The 27,296-nt window shown below is 34.9% G+C and overlaps 1 pseudogene; it reads right to left on the bottom strand.

The window, feature by feature from the left end:
• Positions 1 to 2,153: 2,153 nt before the first annotated feature.
• LOC108203926 (CMP-sialic acid transporter 1-like) lies at positions 2,154 to 23,550 on the bottom strand (annotated as a pseudogene).
• Between the last annotated feature and the right edge of the window lie 3,746 nt (positions 23,551 to 27,296).

Here is a 27,296-nt window from a genome sequence, read left to right as displayed (position 1 = left end):
AACCCTAACCCTAAACCCTAAACCCCTAAAACCCCTAAACCCCTAAACCCTAAACCCTAAACCCCCTAACCCTAAACCCCTAACCCAACCCCTAAACCCTAAACCCTAAACCCTAAACCCTAAACCCTAAACCCTAAACCCTAACCCTGGACCCTGGACCCTGACCCTGGACCCTGGACCCTGGACCCTGGACCCTGGACCCTGAACCCTGGACCCTGCACCCTGCACCCTGCACCCTGCACCCTCGACCCTAGACCCTGCACCCTGGACCCTGCACCCTCGACCCTCGACCCTGGACCCTCGACCCTCGACCCTGGACCCTGGACCCTGGACCCTGGACCCTGGACCCTGGACCCTGGACCCTGGACCCTGGACCCTGGACCCTGGACCCTGGACCCTGGACCTGGACCCTGACCCTGGACCCTGGACCCTGGACCTGGACCCTGGACCCTGGACCCTGGACCTGAACCCTGGACCCTGGACCCTGGACCCTGGACCCTGAACCCTGGACCCTGCACCCTGCACCCTGGACCCTGGACCCTGGACCCTGGACCCTGGACCCTGGACCCTGGACCCTGGACCCTGGACCCTGGACCCTGGACCCTGGACCCTGGACCCTGGACCCTGGACCCTGGACCCTGGACCCTGAACCCTGCACCCTGAACCCGCAAACTCCCACCCCCAAACCCCAAACCAATGAGGGGCCTTCCCATGGTGGTTCGGCGCTCCCTAATGTCCCTTAAGTATTTCATAATCTCCTGGTTCTCCCCCTGAGGGGTGACGGAAACATCATTAGTGCGTTTAGGGTTGCCCTTCGGGGGCGGGTTGTTAATCACAGGAGTATTGCCTTGAGGGGCCTTCACATGAGGGGTCTTTTTCTTGAAGGATATTTGGAGTCCCTTCGCGGGATGCCCGGAGGGCAGCTCCCTCTCCTCGTAGTCATCTGCATTCTTCTTGTTTGAAATTAGTCATCATTCTCCGCAAAAATAACAAGGAGTCCCCTCCTTCTAGCGCCAAATGTTATAGGGAGAAATTGGTATAACAATATTTTGGAGGTTTGCTGGAATGACGGAGCAAAATAAGGATATCTTACTAAGAACACGAAGAACACGGGATGGATTTTGATGTATATTGTGACTGATCTTGCGGATTGATTCGTAGAATGCTCAAAGATAATATATATATTCTCTGGTTCAAACTGTTTCTCTCTCAATACAAGAGGCCTAAGTACACTATTTATAGGGATTCAAGCCACACGTAGTTCTTGGGGAACAAGTTATCCTGATGGGCTAGGGTTTTTTTCGGTCCATCGAGGTCCAGGCCCATGAGCCGTGGAGATCTTTCGTAAAAAGCCAATTCAGGTCATAGCCCAAGCCTATAAAGCTGTGGAATGTTCATAAAATGAGGTACTATTCCTCTAGGGGACAGTGTGGATGCACCATAAAACCTCATGAGCGACCTCTAGAGGACATATGTCAAAGTGTAACGACCATAGTCATGCGACCCCTCCTTGAGGGGGCCTTAACAATGGGCCTTCATGCAAATGTAGTGTGAATCATAGCGAAGCGCCCTCTAGGGAGGTGGGGCTCGCGTATTGTCACATAATGAGGCGATGTTCCTACTACTCTTCAACTGGCTGATGTACTCACTAAGCCCCTCACAGGTCTCCAACATCACAACATTCTTGGCAAGTTGGGTGTACTGCTTGTACCTCCAACTTGAGGGGGGGTGTTGGAATATTAGATATAATATTTATTTGTACAGCTGTAATATTAAAGCATTAGCTGGCAAATGATAGCTTAGTTCAGAGTGGTGGTTAGTTTGTTAGATTAGTTACTTTTTCTGCCATAATTCATATACTAGCGGTATATATATATATCCAAAGCACTCAATTTTGTAACTAACTTTTGGTACGAATGCAATGTTCTCTCCCATATACTATTTCTCTCCCTAGCTTACATCTCCATTTCTCTCTGCAACCTAACTTTAGTAGATAGTTAACCACAAGTTTCACAATATACACACATACATGATGATTCCAAGAGGTAGATGAATTGATAAATCCCACATCATTTGAAAATAATAGTATTAGCATGATTAAATATATATTTTTTAAGCTGAAACAATACCCTAGAAGAAAATGATTATGTGTATGTGTGTGAACATATATTCACTTTTGAAGGTCAGAAATTGAAACTGATCACAAAACCAATCCTAAAGAGCAGAACAGTGCAAAGCGTACCTATAATGTAGGTTTAAAACTGAAGAGGATTATCGAGAGAATCATTGTCAGCAGCATGGCCATGGATGTTGAATATACCTGGGGGCGAGGGGTGAAGGAAATGGGCAGAAACAAAAAATCAAGTTTATACTAAATTTCAAACAGATTTTACGTCAATCTAAATGACAAGCACCTCTATATTAGATATGGTATACGAGACTGAAGAAATGGAGAACCTAAAAATCTATAATCAAAATATGACTATCCGATAGGAGGAAGACACATTACGGCTCAACCGTCCCCTTAAAAAGCTTTTTTATGCTCCATAAACAGGCATGCAAGTACCAGAAGAGTTGGGTGTGACACTAACTTCTTTGCTAACATACAATGCAAATGACCAGACGTCAACCTTTTGTGAGAACCAGGGCTGTCCAACTTACAAGTGTATTTAATACCATTGCATTTGATACCGACGACCAACTTCAAAACTGAAGATCTTTTTACGATTTAGATAAAGGCAAGAGATTAAAACATTAGCTTAAAAAAGTATTCATTTCTAATTACCTTAATAAACTCATCAGTAATTTTATAAAATAAAAGATTGGTCAAATTAGCACAGACAAACAGAATAAAACTCCAGGAGTGCAAAAACGATATGATGTATTAATGAACCACCTTACGAAATGTAAATATGAGAAAGGAAATAAGGTCTATATCGGGGACAGTTTTAACATCACCTCTAAATGGACAAAGAAGCCTATTGTCATAAAACCTCTTATTATTCATGTAAACTCTATTCTCTATTTGACATTGGCCACTAACACAGATACTGAAGGCTTGGGCGGTTGGGCAAGGTGACAAGGCCAGAATCCACTTGTTGCACACAGGTTTTTGGACTCGGCTTACACATGTGACACCAACTTTGATCTTTAGTTAGATTTATCTTTGGCCTTTGTTTGCACTTTGCATAGTTCAAATCCATCCTCCGTAATTTAGTACTGTTAGAGTGCAGGATGCTTAGACAATTTGTGAGTCATTGCATGGCTAATGCATTACTAACATTTAGTATTTGAAATGGAGGAAGGTATTTTCATGCACATTGACGTAACCTAGGTCTATCCTTATAACGCTTCATGCCCATAGAAATGCATTATACAATATAATTAAAAAAAGTAAATGAAAATGAATAGAAGTTAAGATAGCACCTTTAAAATATTGTCAGCATACCTCATTAACCATGAAACTAATAGACCAGTGGAAACAAGATTCAACACCACCATCTATGTAATGACGTTGTATCCATTGAAAAGGCATTGCCACCATGGTCCTTCCTCAAATCTTCCTCTAAAATCATCCAAGATAAGTCGTGCCAAGTTGAAATTTGCCCCAAATCTATAAAGTAAAAAGATTTAACTGATTCTCTATGCAATGAGACTTGCCATAATTTGTCCTATTCATTGTTTTGTTCCGAACACACAAAAAATCAGTAAGTACATCTTGCGTGGTTGTCTGTGCATGCACATGTGGAAATTGTGCTCCTAAACGGAAACATTTATGAAGTAACCTAATAAAAAAAACTCAACACATCATTCTCTAAATATATAAGACAATATATATAACTATGCATATTACGTATCTTCATATATTGGTAGGCTAGCACAAACAATAATAAGTTCCAAATTTTTCGCAACTTATATCTTATGCGTATGTATTTATTCAATATGGAATTGTACATTGTAGCACACAACATTTTTTAAAATGTTATTCTGAAATCTGCATAGTTATAACATTTTTTAAACTTAAATTCCCAAAAGTAGTGTATAGTACACAACTTTTTCCTCATAATACATTTCTCTTAAACTGAAGAACTTCGTCTCCGCTAAAGTACAACAACGTTTACATAGGAATTGCATGCATATTAGAATTTCATTAGATGAGTCCTTCAAATGATAAATTGCTTATGCACACAACTACGTATATAAAAAACCAGATATTCCAAAATTTAATATATATTATCAATCGACTAGTGACACAGTTAGACCCTATATATTGAAGATTTACTGCGTACTGTCTGGGGGAGGTTATGTATTTAAACATGTGACTTAGAATATTATCGACAATATCAAAGACAACTACATTTTCACACTTATGGTGCAGAGAAAAAATCGTAAATTGCTAGGCACAAAATGTTGGCGAGCACAATAACAACAAAAACAACTGTCCTATGTCAGATAAACCAGACCACTCATTTTCAAAATATGTGGCACTACAAGAAAAACGCAATCAGACAACACTCATCAAACGACGCTCGGTCAAAAAAGTGTTGCATGAAAACGACAAACAACTGTTAATTCTCAGCATTCAGAAAGTATTGTCTGAACCATAATTCTTACAAGAGTTTTAAAACCGTTGTCTGGAAAATCAAAACAGACAAGTGTTTTTCTAACAGTGGTGTTGTCTAAACCCAACTCTCAGACGACGGTTTACGTTGTATTCAGTGACAATCATTCAGACAATAGTTTTTAACCCGTTGTCTAAATTTTTTGGTCAGACAACTGTTTTCAGTAGTGATGTTGTGTTTAGGTGAACGATTACACAACGGTTTTTGTTAGTATTGTGAGAATCAAAAGGAGACAATAGTTCGGGAAATTGTTGTTGTAATCATACAAGTGTTTTATGTATGGTGTTGTTGAAGATGAGTTCAAATAACGTTCTATCTTAGTCGTTTAGACAAGTTTTTAGTTATAAAACCATTGTGTCACTACTACTCATGCAACACATGTGTGTTAAGAAACCGTTGTCTATTAAACACTACAGGACAAAAATGAACTTTTTATAATAAGACAAAATTATAATTATGACTAGTTTTGTTATAAAAAGCATATAAATAAGCATAAAAAATTTTGAAAAAAATTGTACATAAATTATATTGATATATACTGACATCTGTACGGTTAGATCATCGAAAAAAATATATTAAAAATTAATACGAAGCAAATCATATAGACAAAAGTTCTATACTGTAAGCATAAAAGACATACTGATACTCACATTCGAGTCGCAACTTTATCTTTTTATTACAAATGAATAATACACATTCACGTATATGCATAATGTAATATATTTCTTAAGACAAATAGTACAAAAATTAGAATTGATCGAGGAAATGAGAATTTTTAACTCTTGAAAAGGAAAATTAAGCATACAACGGTTTTCTTCCCATAAAATATTGTATATTCTACGTACATACAACGGTTTTTCAACAAACCGTTGTGTGAGTCTATTTTAGACATTGGCTCTCTTACAAGTGCATTATGACATAACCGTTGTGTCACTTCTATTCATGCAACACATGTGTGTGAAAAAACCGTTGTCTATTAAACACTAGAGGACAAAAATGGCCTTTTTATAATAAGACAAAATTATGATTATGACTAGTTTTATTATAAAAAGCATATAAATAAGCATAAAGAATTTTGAAAAAAATTGGACATAAATTATATTGATATATACTGACATCCGTACGGTTAGATCATCTAAAAAAATATTTAAAAATTAATACGGAGCAAATTGTATAGATAACAAAAGTTCTATTCATTACTTCCTATATTGTGAAATATTTATTAAAAATATATGAATCTATCTTGCATGACTTTATAAGGAAAATCTAGGAAAAGTGCTCCTCCCTCAAACGAGATCAGTTCCCGATTAACAAGTTGATTTTCTTAAACAATTTTTAGCACGATCCAACCATACGGATGTGAAAATATATTGATTATAATTTTGTAAAAAAAGTTAATAAAAAATTTATAAATTTATCTTGCATGAGTTTATAAGGGAAATCTAGGAAAAATGCTCCTCTCTCTCAAATGAGATAAGTTCTCCATTGTCAAGATGATTTTTTTAAACGATATTTTGGACAATCCAACCGTACGGATGTCAAGATATATTACTTTTTAGTTTTTTGAAAAAATAATTAAATTTTACAAATTTATCTTTCATGATTTTATAAGCGAAATCTAGAAAAAGTGCTTCTCTCTTAAACGAGATCAGGATCTGATTAATATTTTTGTTTTTTAGTATTTTGACACATCACTAAAATAATTACATATTAACCTTTTTATTATTTTAAATACTTTTAATTTTTTGAATTATTTTAAAATCTTTCATATATAATATTTGAAAACAAAATTATTATAATTAATACCTCTCTAATTTATTTAATATTATAAAAGGAATTATCTTTCATTTGTTTATGTGTTATCTTGGTACTTTTTCACATCAAATTTCGTCTCCCACCCTAAATTTTCAATTCCTTCTTTGCTTCTTATCTCTAATTTTTATTCTCTCTTTACAATCTCTTTCTCCTCCTATCCGGTGAACTCTTTGTGCAAGTGTATACCGCAAATAACACAAAAATCTCTCTCGATTACCTTCAATGGGTAGTTACAAACTAAGGAAACTCTCTACCGGCGATTCTACTATATCAGGTCAGGTCCTTCCTCCCAATCCTCTTTCTCTCTCTAAACCCTATTCGTGTTTCGGGTTTTTAAAAGGCCGTTCCTTTCTCTTAAGCCCCGTTTAAACCCTCCTTTTTTAATCACAGATATCTGTATCTATCTCATCAGATGGGTAAATCTTTCAAGAAATCAGCTTCTAGAGTTTGTTTTACTTGTTAATTAAACCATTTTCTTTGTTTCATTCAATTCACTATTTATCTATGTATATGTGTATGTATGTGTGTTTTTGTATCTGGTTTTTGTGTATGTGTATGTATCTATATGGGTTTTGAGTTTTTATGTGTGATTAGGCTAATGGGCTTGGTTTGATTATTGAAAAAAGGTGTGTGCTTTTTGTTGATTTTGAAACTTTTTTTTGGGATTGATTGGTTGGTTGTGTTATTTTTATGTTGGGCTTTGTTATAATTGAGTTTTGATGATTGTGTAGGTATGGTATACGAGACTGAAGAAATGGAGAACCTAAAAATCCATAATCAAAATATGACTATCCGATAGGAGGAAGACACATTACGGCTCAAGCGTCCCCTTAAAAAGCTTTTTTATGCTCCCTAAACAGGCATGCAAGTTCCAGAAGAGTTGGGTGTGACCCTAACTTCTTTGCTAACATACAATGCAAATGACCAGACGTCAATCTTTTGTGAAAACCAGGGTTGTCCAACTTACAATTGTATTTAATACCATTGCATTTGATACCGACGACCAACTTCAAAACTGAAGATCTTTTTATGATTTAGATAAAGGCAAGAGATTTAAACTTTAGCCTAAAAAAGTATTCATTTCTAATTACCTTAATAAACTCATCAGTAATTTTATAAAATAAAAGATTGGTCAAATTAGCACAGACAAACAGAATAAAACTCCAGGAGTGCAAAAACGATATGATGTATTAATGAACCACCTTACGAAATGTAAATATGAGAAAGGAAATAAGGTCTATATCGGGGACAGTTTTAACTTCACCTCTAAATGGACAAAGAAGCCTATTGTCATAAAACCTCTTATTATTCATGTAAACTCTATTCTCTATTTGACATTGGCCACTAACACAGGTACTGAAGGATTGGGCGGTTGGGAAGGTGACAAGGCCAGAAGCCACTTGTTGCACACAGGTTTTTGGACTCGGCTTACACATGTGACACCAAGTTTGATCTTTAGTTAGATTTATCTTTAGCCTTTGTTTGCACTTTGCATAGTTCAAATCCATCCTCCGTAATTTAGTACTGTTAGAGTGCAGGATGCTTAGACATTTTGTGAGTCATTGCATGGCTAATGCATTACTAACATTTAGTATTTGAAATGGAGGAAGGTATTTTCATGCACATTGACGTAACCTAGGTCTATCCTTATAACGCATCATGCCCATGGAAATGCATTATACAATATAATTAAAAAAAATAAATGAAAATAACTAGAAGTTAAGATGGCACCTTTACAATATTGTCAGTATACCTCATTAACCATGAAACTAATAGACCAGTGGAAACAAGATTCAACACCACCATCTATGTAATGACGTTGTATCCATTGAAAAGGCATTGCCACCATGGTCCGTCCTCAAATCCTCTTCTAAAATCATCCAAGATTAGTCGTGCCAAGTTGAAAATTGCCCCAAATCTATAAAGTAAAAAGATTTAACTGATTCTTCTATGCAATGAGACTTGCCATAATTTGTCCTATTCATTGTTTTGTTCCGAACACACAAAAAATCAGTAAGTGCATCTTGCGTGGTTGTCTGTGCATGCACATGTGGAAATTGTGCTCCCAAACGGAAACATTTATGAAGTAACCTAATAAAAAAAACTCAACACATCATTCTCTAAATATATAAGACAATATATATAACTATGCATATTACGTATTTTCATATATTGGTAGGCTAGCACAGACAATAATAAGTTCCAAATTTTTCGCAACTTATATCTTATGCGTATGTATTTATTCAATATGAAATTGTACATTGTAGCACACCTCAGTTTGTGTCTTTCAGACTTTCACTATATATACAGCCTTTAGAGTTGACATATATCCATAATGTTATTCTGAAATCTGCATAGTTATAACATTTTTTAAACTTACATTCCCAAAAGTAGTGTATAGTACCCAACTTTTTCCTCATAATACATTTCTCTTAAACTGAAGAACTTCGTCTCCGCTAAAGTACAACAACGTTTACATAGGAATTGCATGCATATTAGAATTTCATTAGATGAGTCCTTCAAATGATAAATTGCTTATGCACACAACTACGTATATAAAAAACCAGATATTCCAAAATTTAACATATATTATCAATCGACTAGTGAGACAGTTAGACCCTATATATTGAAGATTTACTGCTTACTGTCTAGGGGAGGTTATGTATTTAAACATGTGACTTAGAATATTATCGACAATATCAAAGACAACTACATTTTCACACTTATGGTGCAGAGAAAAAATCGTAAATTGCTAGGCACAAAATGTTGGCGAGCACAATACCAACAAAAACAACTGTCCTATGTCAGATAAACCAGACCACTCATTTTCAAAATATGTGGCACTACAAGAAAAACGCAATCAGACAACACTCATCAAACGACGCTCGGTCAAAAAAGTGTTGCATGAAAACGACAAACAACTGTTAATTCTCAGCATTCAGAAAGTATTGTCTGAACCATGATTCTTACAAGAGTTTTAAAACCGTTGTCTGGAAAATCAAAACAGACAAGTGTTTTTCTAACAGTGGTGTTGTCTAAACCCAACTCTCAGACGACGGTTTACGTTGTATTCAGTGACAATCATTCAGACAATAGTTTTTAACCCGTTGTCTAAATTTTTTGGTCAGACAACTGTTTTCAGTAGTGATGTTGTGTTTAGGTGAACGATTACACAACGGTTTTTGTTAGTATTGTGAGAATCAAAAGGAGACAATAGTTCGGGAAACTGTTGTTGTAATCATACAAGTGTTTTATGTATGGTGTTGTTGAAGATGAGTTCAAATAACGTTCTATCTTAGTCGTTTAGACAAGTTTTTAGTTATAAAACCATTGTGTCACTACTACTCATGCAACACATGTGTGTTAAAAAACCGTTGTCTATTAAACACTACAGGACAAAAATGAACTTTTTATAATAAGACAAAATTATAATTATGACTAGTTTTGTTATAAAAAGCATATAAATAAGCATAAAAAATTTTGAAAAAAATTGTACATAAATTATATTGATATATACTGACATCTGTACGGTTAGATCATCGAAAAAAATATATTAAAAATTAATACGAAGCAAATCATATAGACAAAAGTTCTATTCAGTACATCCTATACTGTAAGCATAAAAGACATACTGATACTCACATTCGAGTCGCAAATTTATCTTTTTATTACAAATGAATAATACACATTCACGTATATGCATAATGTAATATATTTCTTAAGACAAATAGTACAAAAATTAGAATTGATCGAGGAAATGAGAATTTTTAACTCTTGAAAAGGAAAATTAAGCATACAACGGTTTTCTTCCCATAAAATATTGTATATTCTACGTACATACAACGGTTTTTCAACAAACCGTTGTGTGAGTCTATTTTAGACATTGGCTCTCTTACAAGTGCATTATGACATAACCGTTGTGTCACTTCTATTCATGCAACACATGTGTGTGAAAAAACCGTTGTCTATTAAACACTAGAGGACAAAAATGGCCTTTTTATAATAAGACAAAATTATGATTATGACTAGTTTTATTATAAAAAGCATATAAATAAGCATAAAGAATTTTGAAAAAAATTGGACATAAATTATATTGATATATACTGACATCCGTACGGTTAGATCATCTAAAAAAATATTTAAAAATTAATACGGAGCAAATTGTATAGATAACAAAAGTTCTATTCATTACTTCCTATATTGTGAAATATTTATTAAAAATATATGAATCTATCTTGCATGACTTTATAAGGAAAATCTAGGAAAAGTGCTCCTCCCTCAAACGAGATCAGTTCCCGATTAACAAGTTGATTTTCTTAAACAATTTTTAGCACGATCCAACCATACGGATGTGAAAATATATTGATTATAATTTTGTAAAAAAAGTTAATAAAAAATTTATAAATTTATCTTGCATGAGTTTATAAGGGAAATCTAGGAAAAATGCTCCTCTCTCTCAAATGAGATAAGTTCTCCATTGTCAAGATGATTTTTTTAAACGATATTTTGGACAATCCAACCGTACGGATGTCAAGATATATTACTTTTTAGTTTTTTGAAAAAATAATTAAATTTTACAAATTTATCTTTCATGATTTTATAAGCGAAATCTAGAAAAAGTGCTTCTCTCTTAAACGAGATCAGGATCTGATTAATATTTTTGTTTTTTAGTATTTTGACACATCACTAAAATAATTACATATTAACCTTTTTATTATTTTAAATACTTTTAATTTTTTGAATTATTTTAAAATCTTTCATATATAATATTTGAAAACAAAATTATTATAATTAATACCTCTCTAATTTATTTAATATTATAAAAGGAATTATCTTTCATTTGTTTATGTGTTATCTTGGTACTTTTTCACATCAAATTTCGTTTCCCCGCTAATCCATTTTCATTTCCCCCGATTCATCTCCCACCCTAAATTTTCAATTCCTTCTTTGCTTCTAATCTCTAATTTTTATTCTCTCTTTACAATCTCTTTCTCCTCCTATCCGGTGAACTCTTTGTGCAAGTGTATACCGCAAATAACACAAAAATCTCTCTCGATTACCTTCAATGGGTAGTTACAAACTAAGGAAACTCTCTACCGGCGATTCTACTATATCAGGTCAGGTCCTTCCTCCCAATCCTCTTTCTCTCTCTAAACCCTATTCGTGTTTCGGGTTTTTAAAAGGCCGTTCCTTTCTCTTAAGCCCCGTTTAAACCCTCCTTTTTTAATCACAGATATCTGTATCTATCTCATCAGATGGGTAAATCTTTCAAGAAATCAGCTTCTAGAGTTTGTTTTACTTGTTAATTAAACCATTTTCTTTGTTTCATTCAATTCACTATTTATCTATGTATATGTGTATGTATGTGTGTTTTTGTATCTGGTTTTTGTGTATGTGTATGTATCTATATGGGTTTTGAGTTTTTATGTGTGATTAGGCTAATGGGCTTGGTTTGATTATTGAAAAAAGGTGTGTGCTTTTTGTTGATTTTGAAACTTTTTTTTGGGATTGATTGGTTGGTTGTGTTATTTTTATGTTGGGCTTTGTTATAATTGAGTTTTGATGATTGTGTAGGTATGGTATACGAGACTGAAGAAATGGAGAACCTAAAAATCCATAATCAAAATATGACTATCCGATAGGAGGAAGACACATTACGGCTCAAGCGTCCCCTTAAAAAGCTTTTTTATGCTCCATAAACAGGCATGCAAGTTCCAGAAGAGTTGGGTGTGACCCTAACTTCTTTGCTAACATACAATGCAAATGACCAGACGTCAATCTTTTGTGAAAACCAGGGTTGTCCAACTTACAATTGTATTTAATACCATTGCATTTGATACCGACGACCAACTTCAAAACTGAAGATCTTTTTATGATTTAGATAAAGGCAAGAGATTTAAACTTTAGCCTAAAAAAGTATTCATTTCTAATTACCTTAATAAACTCATCAGTAATTTTATAAAATAAAAGATTGGTCAAATTAGCACAGACAAACAGAATAAAACTCCAGGAGTGCAAAAACGATATGATGTATTAATGAACCACCTTACGAAATGTAAATATGAGAAAGGAAATAAGGTCTATATCGGGGACAGTTTTAACTTCACCTCTAAATGGACAAAGAAGCCTATTGTCATAAAACCTCTTATTATTCATGTAAACTCTATTCTCTATTTGACATTGGCCACTAACACAGGTACTGAAGGATTGGGCGGTTGGGCAGGTGACAAGGCCAGAAGCCACTTGTTGCACACAGGTTTTTGGACTCGGCTTACACATGTGACACCAAGTTTGATCTTTAGTTAGATTTATCTTTGGCCTTTGTTTGCACTTTGCATAGTTCAAATCCATCCTCCGTAATTTAGTACTGTTAGAGTGCAGGATGCTTAGACATTTTGTGAGTCATTGCATGGCTAATGCATTACTAACATTTAGTATTTGAAATGGAGGAAGGTATTTTCATGCACATTGACGTAACCTAGGTCTATCCTTATAACGCATCATGCCCATGGAAATGCATTATACAATATAATTAAAAAAAATAAATGAAAATAACTAGAAGTTAAGATGGCACCTTTACAATATTGTCAGTATACCTCATTAACCATGAAACTAATAGACCAGTGGAAACAAGATTCAACACCACCATCCATGTAATGACGTTGTATCCATTGAAAAGGCATTGCCACCATGGTCCGTCCTCAAATCCTCTTCTAAAATCATCCAAGATTAGTCGTGCCAAGTTGAAAATTGCCCCAAATCTATAAAGTAAAAAGATTTAACTGATTCTTCTATGCAATGAGACTTGCCATAATTTGTCCTATTCATTGTTTTGTTCCGAACACACAAAAAATCAGTAAGTGCATCTTGCGTGGTTGTCTGTGCATGCACATGTGGAAATTGTGCTCCCAAACAGAAACATTTATGAAGTAACCTGTTAAAAAAACTCAACACATCATTCTCTAAATATATAAGACAATATATATAACTATGCATATTACGTATTTTCATATATTGGTAGGCTAGCACAGACAATAATAAGTTCCAAATTTTTCGCAACTTATATCTTATGCGTATGTATTTATTCAATATGGAATTGTACATTGTAGCACACCTCAGTTTGTGTCTTTCAGACTTTCACTATATATACAGCCTTTAGAGTTGACATATATCCATAATGTTATTCTGAAATCTGCATAGTTATAACATTTTTTAAACTTACATTCCCAAAAGTAGTGTATAGTACCCAACTTTTTCCTCATAATACATTTCTCTAAAACTGAAGAACTTCGTCTCCGCTAAAGTACAACAACGTTTACATAGGAATTGCATGCATATTAGAATTTCATTAGATGAGTCCTTCAAATGATAAATTGCTTATGCACACAACTACGTATATAAAAAACCAGATATTCCAAAATTTAACATATATTATCAATCGACTAGTGAGACAGTTAGACCCTATATATTGAAGATTTACTGCTTACTGTCTAGGGGAGGTTATGTATTTAAACATGTGACTTAGAATATTATCGACAATATCAAAGACAACTACATTTTCACACTTATGGTGCAGAGAAAAAATCGTAAATTGCTAGGCACAAAATGTTGGCGAGCACAATACCAACAAAAACAACTGTCCTATGTCAGATAAACCAGACCACTCATTTTCAAAATATGTGGCACTACAAGAAAAACGCAATCAGACAACACTCATCAAACGACGCTCGGTCAAAAAAGTGTTGCATGAAAACGACAAACAACTGTTAATTCTCAGCATTCAGAAAGTATTGTCAGAACCATGATTCTTACAAGAGTTTTAAAACCGTTGTCTGGAAAATCAAAACAGACAAGTGTTTTTCTAACAGTGGTGTTGTCTAAACCCAACTCTCAAACGACGGTTTACGTTGTATTCAGTGACAATCATTCAGACAATAGTTTTAACCCGTTGTCTAAATTTTTTGGTCAGACAACTGTTTTCAGTAGTGATGTTGTGTTTAGGTGAACGATTACACAACGGTTTTTGTTAGTATTGTGAGAATCAAAAGGAGACAATAGTTTGGGAAACTGTTGTTGTAATCATACAAGTGTTTTATGTATGGTGTTGTTGAAGATGAGTTCAAATAACGTTCTATCTTAGTCATTTAGACAAGTTTTTAGTTATAAAACCATAGTGTCACTACTACTCATGCAACACATGTGTGTTAAAAAACCATTGTCTATTAAACACTACAGGACAAAAATGAACTTTTTATAATAAAACAAAATTATAATTATGACTAGTTTTGTTATAAAAAGCATATAAATAAGCATAAAAAATTTTGAAAAAAATTGTACATAAATTATATTGATATATACTGACATCTGTACGGTTAGATCATCGAAAAAAATATATTAAAAATTAATACGGAGCAAATCATATAGATAACAAAAGTTCTATTCAAGTACATCCTATACTGTAAGCATAAAAGACATACTGATACTCACGTTCGAGTCGCAAATTTATCTTTTTATTACAAATGAATAATACACATTCACGTATATGCATAATGTAATATATTTCTTAAGACAAATAGTACAAAAATTAGATTTGATCAAGGAAATGAGAATTTTAACTCTTGCAAAGGAAAATTAAGCATACAACGGTTTCCTTCCCATAAATTGTTGTATATTCTACCTATATACAACGGTTTTTCAACAAACCGTTGTGTGAGTGAGTCTATTTTAGACATTGGCTCTCTTACAAGTGCATTATGACGTAACCGTTGTGTCACTTCTATTCATGCAACCCATGTGTGTGGAAAAACCGTTGTCTATTAACCACTAGAGGACAAAAATGACCTTTTTATAATAAGACAAAATTATGATTATGACTAGTTTTATTATAAAAAGCATATAAATAAGCATAAAGAATTTTGAAAAAAATTGGACATAAATTATATTGATATATACTAACATCCGTACGGTTAGATCATCGAAAAAAATATTTAAAAATTAATACGGAGCAAATTGTATAGATAACAAAAGTTCTATTCAGTACTTCCTATATTGTAAGCATAAAAGATATACAAATACTCACGTTCGAGCCACAAAATTACCTTCTTATTACAAATGAATTAAAAATATATTGATTACAAAATTATCTTCTTATTACAAATGAATTAAAAAGATCCAACCGTTGTGAAAAAATATTTAAAAATTTACAAATTTATCTTGCATGACTTTATAAGGGAAATCTAGGAAAAATGCTATTCTCCCAAACGAGACTAGTTCTCGATTGTCAAGATGATTTTTTCAAACGATTTTTTGGACGATTCAACCGTACGGATGTCAAGATATACTGATTCTAGTCTTGTGAAATATTTATTAAAAATATATGAATCTATCTTGCATGACTTTATAAGGAAAATCTAGGAAAAGTGCTCCTCCCTCAAACGAGATCAGTTCCTGATTAACAAGTTGATTTTCCTAAAAAAAAAAAATTTAACACGATCCAACCGTACGGATGTGAAAATATATTGATTATAATTTTGTAAAAAAAGTTAATAAAAAATTTATAAATTTATCTTGCATGAGTTTATAAGGGAAATCTAGGAAAAATGCTCCTCTCTCTCAAATGAGATAAGTTCTCCATTGTCAAGATGATTTTTTGAAATGATATTTTGGACAATCCAACCGTACGGATGTCAAGATATATTACTTTTTAGTTTTGTGAAAAAATAATTAAAAATTTACAAATTTATCTTTCATGATTTTATAAGCGAAATCTAGAAAAAGTGCTTCTCTCTAAAACGAGATCAGGATCTGATTAATATCATCACTAAAATAATTACATATTAACCTTTTTATTATTTGAAATACTTTTAATTTTTTGAATTATTTTAAAATCTTTCATATATAATATTTGAAAACAAAATTATTATAATTAATACCTCTCTAATTTATTTAATATTATAAAAGGAATTATCTTTCATTTGTTTATGTGTTATCTTGGTATTTTTTCACATCAAATTTTGTTTTCCCTCTAATCCATTTTCATTTCCCCCGATTCATCTCCCACCCCAAATTTTCAATTCCTTCTTTGCTTCTTATCTCTAATTTTTATTCTCTCTTTACAATCTCTTTCTCCTCCTATCCGGTGAACTCTTTGTGCAAGTGTATACTGCAAATAACACAAACATCTCTCTCGATTACCTTCAATGGGTAGTTACAAACTCCGTTTATAAACTAAGGAAACTCTCTACCGGCGATTCTTCTATATCAGGTCAGGTCCTTCCTCCCAATCCTCTTTCTCTTTCTAAACCCTATTCGTGTTTCGGGTTTTTAAAAGGCCGTTCCTTTCTCTTAAGCCCCGTTTAAACCCTCCTTTTTTAATCACAGATCTCTGTATCTATCTCATCAGATGGGTAAATCTTTCAAGAAATCAACTTCTAGAGTTTGTTTTACTTGTTAATTATACCATTTTCTTTGTTTCATTCAATTCAATATTTATCTATGTATATGTGTATGTATGTGTGTTTTTGTATCTGGTTTTTGTGTATGTGTATGTATCTATATGGGTTTTGAGTTTTTATGTGTGATTAGGCTAATGGGCTTGGTTTGATTATTGAAAAAAGGTGTGTGCTTTTTGTTGATTTTGAAACTTTTTTTTGGGATTGATTGGTTGGTTGTGTTATTTTTATGTTGGGGTTTTTTATAATTGAGTTTTGATGATTGTGTAGGTTAGAGAGAAGTAGAAGAGGCTGCAGAGCAGTTGCCTGCAAAGCGAGAAGTGGAATCTTTATGTGATAAATTTTGTCTGTTTTTTGAATTGGTTATGATGAATTATGAGTGAATACAATTGTCTAATTAAATTAATTGTTGATGGCATCATTCAGATGGAACAGGGAGATCAGAGCTACCGGAGGCTTTGTGATTGCTCGAAGGCCTGAATGGATCATGGTCAGCTCCATCTGCTATAGCATCTGTTGCTTTAGGATGGGGTGCTAGCTCAGGTAATGAATGCTATCCTCCTCAATTAAGTACTGCATGTTCATAAAAATAATTAATGAATATTGATTGATGGTCTAAGTTGTTGAATTAAGTTGACTTGTTATACCATCTTTGTTTTTAGTTTAATTATATAGGTAAAAATAAGTTTCTAATATCAGCATCTTTTAGATCATAATAAAATGGGGATTTTTAGGGTGTAGCGGAACTGGAAATTGTTTACATATTAAGCGATGTTCAACTTTAATGACATGCTAGGCTTATGTTGCCTTGTTAATCGAGTAACAATATTAATTAATTTAACAACATACTGCTACATAGTTCATCTTATACGAAATATGTTACCTACATCCCGGAGGGGAACAAGTCCAAATTCCTCAGTGATATTTCTTGGAATAAGATCAATTTATTATTGCTATATGTTGCAGGAAGTGCATAACTTATTACTGATGTTCCTTTCTCATCTCCACTTGACTTATGCACGTTTTTTGTGATTGTATTGGTTCAGGTACATGCTCTTTGTCTAAATATGGCCTTCACGTGTCCTTTTTTGGTTGAAAATGTGTTGAGTGTTCATGTCCATGCCGAACACTAGCTAGTTTTAGGCATTTGTGATTTTGTGTCCACAATCATGTTTCACCTCATGTCGTACCACCTTGATTGCTTGTTATATACAATAATTAGCTATTGCGATCACTATACAAGTAAACAATGACTCCTATGTCTACATTTTGAATGTTATTGGCAGTATAAGTAAACAAGTATCTTTCAGCTGCAAATGATATTCTCATGGAAGGCCCTATTGGGAGAGTGCTGGAAGCTGATCTTCGGCTGGCAGAGGATGCTTTATCACAATGAATGGAGGCACTACAAAAGTCCTTAGCTAGACTTTGGCTAATTTACTAAAAGGCCCAAACAAATTCACTCGGAAACTATTATAGAGATGGTTATGTAGGAAATATTTACATTAAAGATTTGTAAGACTCTTAGAGACATGAGAATTCTAGGTATGCAATTTTTACATAGAAATTATTGATCACGACATTTTTGTAATTTCTGTAATCGATAAATTTATAGATTCATTATTTGATTGGTGGTATTATTTAAAATCATTTTTTTGTATATAAATCATTATTTAATATAGAGAAACACAACACACTATTAAATATTTCATCTTGTCATAGTTGTGTAAATAAAAGAAATACAACACGTTAATTGAAATCAAACCGTTGTCTATACAAAACTACAACAACACGTTTTAGAATAAGAAACAATTGTGTGAAAGACATTTATGTGTTGTATTAATTTTTAAAAATGCTTGTGGACTCAACTATTTAACAATAGTATTGATCAACAAAATGGTTGTGTAAAACAAGATAAAACAACTCTTTCTGTTTGAAGAACCATTGTCTTTACCCATGAACAACAACGGATTTTATTTGTAAATCACTTGACTGAATTGATTTCATACAAGCATTTTTAAATTTCGTGTTGTTGTTTCTAGGTGTTATACAACGGTTCTAATTACATCGGGCATTGTCTTTTAATTTATTGGACAACGTTTAGTGTACCGTTGTCTGATATGCATAAGAGACGGCGGCTGAATAGTCAACGGAAAAATAGGGGCTTAGACAACAGGCAAAAACCGTTGTCTGATTCAATTTTTCTTGTAGTGTGGATAATTTAGTGGATAATCATAATAATGATATCAACTTTTCCATAGACTTTACTCGACAAACATTGTTTACTACTTGTAACATAATTATTAATCAACAACAAGCATTAACCATAGATGGAACAAACACTTCCATTATTATTTTAGGCAACATCAATCTCTCCATCAAAGTATTTATCATGATTGGCAGCTTTACATTCTTCCATTGGCATCGTGTCCTGATTGAACACCAATCTCTTAGTTGTCTTTTCTTCAAGCAAGAAGTCAAGAACAGTTTTGGAAGGTATACAACAACTGTACGAGCGGATGCACAACTTGGCAGTTCAGAGACTTTTAGGTAACGATATCTACATGTTGGGCAAGGGTAAGGGGAAAACGTGAGCTTTTTGTTCATAATTTCAATAGCAGATAAGATGAAATTGGGGATCACATAACACATGCCCACTTCAGCCATTGACTAGCTGCAAATTAGACACAACCTGTCGATGATCAATCTCTGACTCGATTTAAATACACAATATTAGTTAGCATATATATACACACAAGCAGTCAGTTTTGAATATCATATATCCTTTATATGAAAAAATATACTTCTTCAATGTTGTGGTGGTCACAACCTAACTGAGTAAGAGACTTAAGTAAGTTTGTACTTGCACATCATCGTATATTCCATTGAAAGTACTGCCCTCATTTCGTAATGAGTTTCCAAAATATATATCTAAGAATAATTTTCAAAAGACAACCTTTGATAGTATGTATCATAAGGTGTGAGTATGAACTTGCTTAGATTCATTGCTATTTGAATACCATCATATTTTATGTATATATAACGTATCTACCAAGAGCATATAATCCTTAGCTACATGTGTCATTTGTGTGTGGATGTGCAAGTTAATATCAGTTATATTAGAGATGAATTGTATATCAACTTTTTTCTCTTGAGTACTAAAATTAAGTTGGAGATTGATCATGGACAAGTTGCATGGGATTTTTTGTAAGTCGGAGGCGTCGTACATTTGTAAGCGATCACAAATTACATCTGATACAGTATTGCAATATTATAAATAAGATCCTCCTTATTTTTACCTGTTTAAAAATTGTTGAAATCATCATCCCAAGATCTTTGAGCGCTGCCTATACTGAATTTTTTTTTGTACATATTGATAATAAAGAGCTTTATGCCGAAATCTTGTTGCATGTAATACTGTAAGAGACAACAAAGAGGGCGGTGCTCAAGAAGTACATGATTCCAACGAAAGACGATGACGAAGAAAGGATGTTGCTAAAGACAATTTTTAATAAAAGTTTTAAAGAGTTTTTTAAAATGCTGCATTAGAGCTTTTCAAGAAGAACACAAACCAATGAAAAGAGATGAAGACGATTAACAGGACGATGGTGCTGAAGACTAAGACTGTGCTAAAATTGCAAACATGGAATATTTGATGATCATTATAGATTATGTATTAATTGAAAGGCATATTTATGGTGCCTAATGTTTTCCCGTTTAAATAGTGATTATTGCATTAATAATCTACTTACAATCGTCATACGGTACCTGGACATTTGAAAAAGAAAATTCCTATTTTCCTCCTGTTTTTATAAGCCTATACAAGTACTTTTATCCAGAATATGTCAAATTTGCAATTTTTCATGTTTACACATAAGCTCGATCGAACCCATTTGGATGCAACACTTAAAGTTTCGATAATGATGTCGTACAGATACAAAGTAAAAAATTTATAATTAATTATATTAACTGTATTGCTCAAAGAAAGAAGCTTACGTGTATAACTGAACATTCTTCCAGTATAAATCATCATTATTTTTTTTCAACCAGAATTCTGTATAAATGCCAGCCAATGCAGAAAGACAAGAAGACAACACTCCTAGCATGTAACCCGAGATAGGGGATGAAAAGAGTGAATCACATGAAGCCTCTCCGCAACCTTTGACCTGCAAAAGGTGGTCAACCAAAAGAAATATGGGAGGAATGATGTCAATGAATCTATAAAGTGAGTGAATTAGAGAGGCATGGTCGAATCTAAGGAGGCAATGAAAAGGACTACGGAGGTAAACTTAAAATTTAAAAGTTCAACTATTATGTACTCTTCAGTCCCATGATGTTGTTTACATTCACTGTTTGCACGCATTTTGAGACTCCTATAAAGTATAGTTCCATACTGTTTTTTTTAAATAAAAGTTTAAACGTCAAACCTTTTTTTTAGAGAAAAATTATTATGGAACTATACTTTATAGGAGCCTCAAAATGCGTGCCAAAAAGTAGCGTAAAGAACCTGCTGGGACAGAGGGAGTAACAATTAACTAATAATACAGTTCTTACTAACAGCAGGGATACATATCGCTGACATTTCGATTAGGATGATGTAATAGTTGTGGTGTAAGTTCACGTACAACTAAATACAGTTTGGATCTCCAAGTATTACAGAATTTACTTATCGTCACCTTCTAAAATAAAAACTAAAAGTCACTAGATATGCGCATATATTCGCATGAGCTCTTAATTACTCATAATAATGTCCCATATAACACAAATGGTCATTGGCCTCCGATAATGTGCAAGTCAGACTTAGAGAAAGTCCAAAAACTTCTCTAAATGAGCTCCCAAGCTCAAATAGAGGGAATGTGACATAAAATGGTGCTCCAACAGTATCCTGATGATTTACTAAGTCACTAGGATATCCTCAAAATCACCAGCCATCCCCTATTTTTGGGTAATCCCCGATATATTATACTTCCTACAGTTTGGTCCCAACTATTTCTCGTTTACTAGTTCAAATATATTATTATAATAATAATGAGGAATGAATATAGGGATTGATGTTATAGTTGACATACAAAATTGTAATCCCAAATCATCAAAATCCTTCATTGTATAATATTTATAGGGAATGCACTAGGCTACTATTGGACATGCCCTTATACCATGCAACATGGACTATACATCCTTATCATGCATACTTGCCTATACTTTTTATAACATATTTCACCATACACTAATGCCATGTGCATGATATAGTATTATATCAATTGTTATACCGTACTCTTGAGGGAGAAGATTTAGAAGTAAAGGCATTATATTGAAGTAGGACAAGAAAGAAATTAAACAATATGAGAACGCTAAAGAGGACTTTGAAACAAATAGTCCAGAAACTGAACATTTATGTGACCCCAATAGCACCTGGCTTGTAGTTGTTCCGATAGCCAACGGGAAAATTGCCATCCACTGCAAATTAGATAGCTTCCTCCTCAGAAACAGCCTGAAACATTAGTAGACACATTAGTCTAATGTATATGGAAAGGAAACAAGAAGACAATAAAAGAAATGAGATAGCTGAACAAATACAGAGACCGCTATATATCACCTAAATAATACTGCTGTCGTAACAATTTTCAGGTTGCCCATGATCTAGTAAGTGGATGTATTAACATATGTCAAGGTAGCAAACTGAACATTGTTGTGAATAAGGTATATAATATAAGGTATAGGGTATAATCGAATGTTCTTCCAGTATGTTGTCATCAATGGGGGAGGCGACCGCAAACACTCTCGGCGTAAAAGAATACTCGACACAAGAAGCTGCAACAGCAACAGTGTTAATAAACTTGAAGGTGAAACATTGCAATTTAACCTATCTATACTAACAGGACAGCGTGAGATGTTAAGTACCTTAAAAATTTCAGCAAGAAAAGGGGCAGTTGCATAGTCATATTTATAACTCCCATCACTTTGTGATAAGGTAGTCAAAATTCCCTGCCATATTCAAAAAAAAAAGAGTAAAGTAACAACACTCGCATCCAACTTTTATACAAGCCTGATCAAGTACGGTGTCTTATAACTTGGTTATTGATCCGACACAAATCATCGTCTAAACGTTCCTACTCAAGACTGCATCAGAACTCAGATCAATTCCACTAAACTTATTAACACGAATATATAACGACACAATACATTGATTATATCCAATTGTTGACACTCAATACAACCCAAATCAACGTAATAAGATCACAAAATTGTACTCATGGTTCGGGAAGCAAGTTTAACTGTAATTGCTCACGATTAACATTTCACACAAACATATTTCAACTAATCTAGCTCTGATTTATCGAAGAGACTCCGAAAGGCACCAGCAGTTCAGCACTGATAATACTATCATGTTACTCACATTTCAAATAACCAGCTCCCAAACTTGGATTAACTTAAAATGTCAAAGCTCACAATAATTTGTTGTAATTATAAATTATAATCCAAGATGTTCTTAACAATTAATAGTTTAGTTGATTGTAGACCGCAATACAATGAAAAAATTGGGTACGAGCATTATATAACACATTGTAAGTACAGAAAAAGTAAGCGATAATCTAGGTTAGAAGATAGACGTGGGAACTTGTGAGGACGGTGAGAAGCGAATCGACGACGTACCACTGCATCTTCGATCTTTATTCTCGCAGTTGTAGTGTATATCTGTAGACTCGACTATGTTTTCTTTTTTATTTCTTTGTAAGTGTGAATAAAAGTAATAATAAGATCTCTTTTGAAAAAAATATAGCAAGGGGATGATTTATATTTATTGTGACTTTAATTTAATGATTGAAATGATACCCCGTTAAGATCAGTGAGCGAAGTGATATATGACATCCACTCACCTGACCACCTTGATATTTAACCCCTCAATAAAGCAACTTAAGGATGTCGAGGTATACACAATGGCGGATCCAGCTCCAAAATTAAGTGGGTTCGTATATAATATTTTGTGATCATTATTGATCATTTTATGTTAACTCTTTGAATGGTTATGCTAAAATCGACTTTAACATCATTTTTATATTAGTAATTTTTTCAATACCAAAATTGATAACACAAAAAATAAATTTTAAATTTTCATATTATGTAAATTTTTTTACATTTATACAACATAAATAAGTCATGTTCATCTTGATTAGAATGTTCAATACCAAAATGATAATACAGAAAATAAAATTTTAATATTTATATTATGTAATTCTTTTCTGTTCCACAACATAATCGAGTCATGTCCACATTGATTAGAATGTTCAATACCAAAATGATAACACAAAAAACAGAAATTTAATATTCAGATTATGTAATTTTTTATCGTTGCACAACATTATCTGCAATACTAGTAATTTGATGTTTTTTCTCCAAATCTAATACTATTTTTTATCCAAAAAACTAGTACAAGACTAGTTATTATTATATACTACTTTTATGAAGTAACCTATTAAAAAACTAGAACGAGATTATTTGCCATAATTTGTCATATTCATTGTTTTGTTCCGAACACACAAAAAAATCAGTAAGTACATCTTGTGTGGTTGTCTGTGCATGCACATGTGGAAATTGTCCTCCCAAACGGAAACATTTATGAAGTAACCTATTTAAAAAAACTCAACACTTCATTCTCTAAATATATAAGATAATATATATAACTATGCATATTATGTATTTTTAAATATTGGTAGGCTAGCACAGACAATAATAATTTTCAATTTTTTCGCAACTTATATCTTATGCTTATGTGTTTATTCAATATGGAATTGTACATTGTAGCACACCTCAGTGTGTGTCTTATATACAATCTTTAGAGTTGACATATATCCATAATGTTATTCTGAAATCTGCATAGTTATAACACTTTTTAAACTTAAATTCCCAAAAGTAGTGTATAGTACACAAGTTTTTCCTCATAATACATTTCTCTTAAACTGAAGAACTTCATCTCCACTAAAGTACAACAACGTTTACATAAGAATCTTGCATGCATATTAGAATTTCATTTGATAAGTCCTTTAAATGATAAATTGCTTATGCACACAACTACGTATATAAAAAAACCAAATATTCTAGAATTTAACTGTTAACGGGAGAAACTGGTTAACAACAGATGTGGGTACCTGAGTGATTTCCGGAAGGAACAGCGAAGAACACGGGACGGGAAGTGATGGATGATGTAGCTGATCTTGTGTTTGATCCTTGAGAGAAAGTGTTCTCAAGCGTTTCTCAGCAAGAATCAGATTATAAGCACAAGAGGCCTACGTACCCTATTTATAGGGGTTCAAGCTACCACGTAGTTCTTACGGGCCAAACTTCTTAGCATGGGCTAAGTGTCAGTCCGGTCCATCAAAGCCCAGGCCCGTAGGACCTTGAGGGCAGCCGTCAGGAGAGGCCCGTGCTCGCATGGCCTAGGCCCATATGGCAAGAGGCTGTCATGGAGCGGGTCAGAGAATGGATATCGATCCAATAAGCCCTCGTATGGGGCGAGGGAGCCCAATCATCCTCTATGGGGCGAGGGAGCCCGTTCATCCTCTATGGGGTGAGGGAGCCCGTTCATTAAGATATAACTCTGATAGTGTTGATCCAATGGACCAATTAGTGCAGAACAGATCAGCAAGAAGTCCCGAGTCGGGCGGCTCATGTAAACAATCCCGGACCTGCAACCCGGTTCTCCTCGCGACCTCCCCAGCCAAAACGAGCCGGGGTGGTGCGAGACCATCCAACGCGAGGCCGGAAGGACGACCCGTCTTTGGCGAGCCTTGGGGTCGCAACCCTCCTTCGTCTGGCGACCCCCTTCTCATCCTGGCTGGGCTTGAACTGATTCATCCTTCCTTTGGACTGGTTAATAAGACCCCTTGCTAGCTTGATAGGGCCCATTCATCCTTTTGGGCCTGTCGAGGCCCATGCCTATTTTTGAGCGTAACAACTACCCCCCGATTCCTGTTCGCTATTGAAAGAGCGGAGAGGAATCACAGCGAGGCCGTTTTAGGGGTTGCTAAGTTCCTCTTTTCCTGAGCCCGAACGTTGCTGTTTAGTCTCCGGAAAGCGGGCCCGAACGACACGAGGCCCTCATAGCCGTTGGGGGAGTGACAGCTGTCGTGCACCACCGAAGGGTCAGCCAGTGAGAGGGTGACACGTGCCCTGTGCCACCTTCTCTCTCCTCTGCCTATATAAACCCCGATGATTTGAACTCATTTTTCCACATTTTCAAGATCAGACATTCTCAATCATTGTTCCGAGCTCCAAGATCTGGCAAACATTCGAGTGTTCATCCGGCCCGCTAGAAGATCGTCCTCGCGTTCCAGTGGATCATCCACACCCAGTTCATCTTCATCGTCCTCGCTTTCTGGAACAGGTGAGTCTTTTCCTTGTATTTTCATGTTTATGAATCTCCTTATATGTTCCATAATTGTCTTGCACACATAATTCGTGCTTATAGTTACCCTCACAAAATTAGCGAGCCGTAGAATAGCGACCCCTTCCAATGCGACCCCGACCCGGAGATTTTCTCGAGCGACCCCGTCGACCTGGGCTCGCTAAACGACCCCCCTAGCGCTCGGGCTCGCTAGTCGACCCCCTCGCGTTAGGGCTCGCTAAGCGACCCCCTTATTACTTTGGTTGGCCCACGTGTGCGAAGTGAGGACACATAGATGGCCTTAGTTCTTTTCTTTTTTCACCTCTTCTTGCCCTTCATTTCCTTTGTGATTTCTTTTAAGACACACACCTAATTCACACCATCTTTTTACAGATGTCTGAGAGCACGAGCCGTTCCAGCCATGTCTCCTCGCCTTTGAGTCATTTCCCTCGCGACCAGAGGGGTTCAGCTGAGTTCCAACGGGAGTTGAATGAGATTTCGGGGACGAGCCGCCATCCCATAGATCCGGCCACGGCTATAAGCGAGGAGGCGGCCGTCAACATAGCCAGAGTGGAATCCTCTATGCATAGCGGCTCCAGTTCTCTTCATTTGCATTTGGACCCGTTATGGGCTAAGGAGGACTTCCACTCGCTGAGAGATCCTGAGGGGTGGAAGGGAAAACAGCCCTCACGACCCCAAGGGGGCCTTATCGACTTTTCGTTGATAGAGGATGAGCCTCGCCAGCTAAGTAAAGAAGAGGCTGATGCTCAGATTGAACAGATGATTCGTGCCAGGAGGAAGGGGAAGCACATTGATCTGAGCGACGAGTTGAGCGACACCCCCAGCAACGCTTCTCTTGGCGGGGCTTATTATGATTTGGGGTCGTCTGATGATGATAGTGACTCATCATGGAAAGAGGGCGACCCCCTGCCGGAATATAAGGATGAATTCGCTACTCCCGAGGCCACCTCGGCCGAGTTGGAGGAGGTCACTCGGTCTATTGATTTATGCAATTATGACTACGTA

This window comes from Daucus carota, chromosome 5 (genome assembly GCF_001625215.2).
Source record: "Daucus carota subsp. sativus chromosome 5, DH1 v3.0, whole genome shotgun sequence".
NCBI lineage: Eukaryota > Viridiplantae > Streptophyta > Magnoliopsida > Apiales > Apiaceae > Daucus > Daucus carota.
This window is presented reverse-complemented; position numbering and strand designations above follow the sequence as displayed.